This window comes from Boleophthalmus pectinirostris, unplaced genomic scaffold, assembly GCF_026225935.1.
Source record: "Boleophthalmus pectinirostris isolate CB_2022bp ecotype Guang Dong unplaced genomic scaffold, ASM2622593v1 HiC_scaffold_15, whole genome shotgun sequence".
In the NCBI taxonomy this organism is placed as follows: domain Eukaryota; kingdom Metazoa; phylum Chordata; class Actinopteri; order Gobiiformes; family Gobiidae; genus Boleophthalmus; species Boleophthalmus pectinirostris.
The window spans coordinates 973584-975712 of record NW_026571070.1 but is presented as its reverse complement, the minus strand read 5'-3'; the positions used below and the strand labels follow the sequence as shown (position 1 = coordinate 975712).

The 2129-nt window shown below is 46.4% G+C and overlaps 1 protein-coding gene across 1 annotated transcript in view; it reads right to left on the bottom strand.

Annotated features, from left to right (window-relative positions):
- LOC110173959 (dynein axonemal heavy chain 5-like) overlaps positions 1 to 2129 on the bottom strand; it is a 102650-nt gene that overhangs the window by 92432 nt on the left and 8089 nt on the right. The window lies entirely within an intron of this gene.

The following is a 2129-nucleotide window of genomic DNA, read 5'->3' as shown; positions in this document are numbered from 1 at the left end:
TCCAGGACTAAACAGGACTAAACCAGGACTGAACCAGGACTAAACCAGGACTAAAGGACTAAACCAGGACTAAACCAGGACTAAAGGACCAGGACTAAACCAGGACTAATAACCAGGACTAAACCGGACTAAACCAGGACTAATCCAGGACTAAACCAGGACTAAACCAGGGGACTAAACCAGGACTAACCAAACCAGGACTAAACCAGGACTAAACCAGGACTAAACCAGGACTAAACCAGGACTAAACCAGGACTAAACCAGGACTAAACCAGGACTAACCAGGACTAAACCATCCAGGACTAAACCAGGACTAAACCAGGACTAAACCAGGACTAAACCAGGACTAAACCAGGACTAAACCAGGTAACCAGGACTAAACCTCCAGGACTAAACCTAAACCAGGACTAAAGGACTAAACAGGACTAAACCAGGACTAAACCAGGACTAAACCAGGACTAAACCAGGACTGAACCAGGACTAACCAGGACCCAGGACTAAACCAGGACTAAACCCAGGACTAAACCAGGACTGAACCAGGACTAATCCAGGACTAAACCAGGACTAAACCAGGACTAAACCAGGACTAAGGACCAGGGGACTAAACCAGGACTAAACCAGGACTAATCCAGGACTAAACCCAGGACTAAACCAGGACTAAACCAGGACTAAACCAGGACTGAACCAGGACTAAACCCAGGACTAAACCAGGACTGAACCAGGATAAACCAGGACTAATCCAGGACTAAACCAGGACTGAACCAGGACTAAACCAGGACTAAACCAGGACTAAACCAGGACTAACCAGGACTAAACCAGGACTAACCAGGACTAACCAGGACTAAACCAGGACTTAAACCAGGACTGGACTAAACCAGGACTAAACCAGGACTAAACCAGGACTAAACCAGAAACCAGGACTAAACCAGGACTAACCAGGACTAAAGGACCAGGACTAAACCAGGACTGAACCAGGACTAATCCAGGACTAAACTAAACAGGACTAGGACTAACAGGACTAGGACCAGGACTAACCAGGACTAAACCAGGACTGGACTAATCCAGGACTAATCCAGGACTAAACTAACCAGGACTAAACCAGACTAGGACTAAACCAGGACTAATCCAGGACTAAACCAGGACTAAACCAGGACTAAACCAGGACTGAAAACCAGGACTAAACCAGGACTTAAACCAGGACTGAACCAGGACTAAACCAGGACTAACCAGGACTAAACCAGGACTAAACCAGGACTAACCAGGACTAAACCAGGACTAAACCAGGACTAAACCAGGACTAAACCAGGACTAAACCAGGACTAACCAGGACTAAACCAGGACCCAGGGACTAAACCAGGACTGAAACCAGGACTAAACCAGGACTAATAACCAGGACTAAACCAGGACTAAACCAGGACTAACCAGGACTAACCAGGACTAACCAGGACTAACCACAGGACTAAACCAGGACTAAACCAGGACTAAACCAGGACTAATCCAGGACTAATCCAGGACTACTAAACCAGGACTAAACCAGGACTAATCCAGGACTAAACCAGGACTAAACCCAGGACTAAACCAGGACTAAACCAGGACTAAACCAGGACTAAACCAGGACTACTAACCAGGACTAAACCAGGACTAAACCAGGACTACTAAACCAGGACTAACCAGGACTAATCTAAACAGGACTAAACCAGGACTAAACCAGGACTAAACCAGGACTAAACCAGGACTAAACAGACTAAACCAGGACTACCAGGACTAAACCAGGACTAAACCAGGACTAAACCAGGACTAAACCAGGACTAATCCAGGACTAATCCAGGACTAAACCAGGACTGAACCAGGACTAAACTAGGACTAAAACTAAACAGGACTAATCCAAACCAGGACTAAACCAGGACTAAACCAGGACTAAACCAGGGACTAAACCAGGACTAAACCAGGACTAAACCAGACTAAACCAGGACTGAACCAGGACTATAAACCAGGACTAAACCAGGACTGAACCAGGACTAAACCAGGACTAAACCAGGACTGAAACCAGGACTAAAATAAACCAGGACTGAACCAGGGACTAAACCAGACTGAAACCCAGACTGAAACCAGGACTGAACCAGGACTAA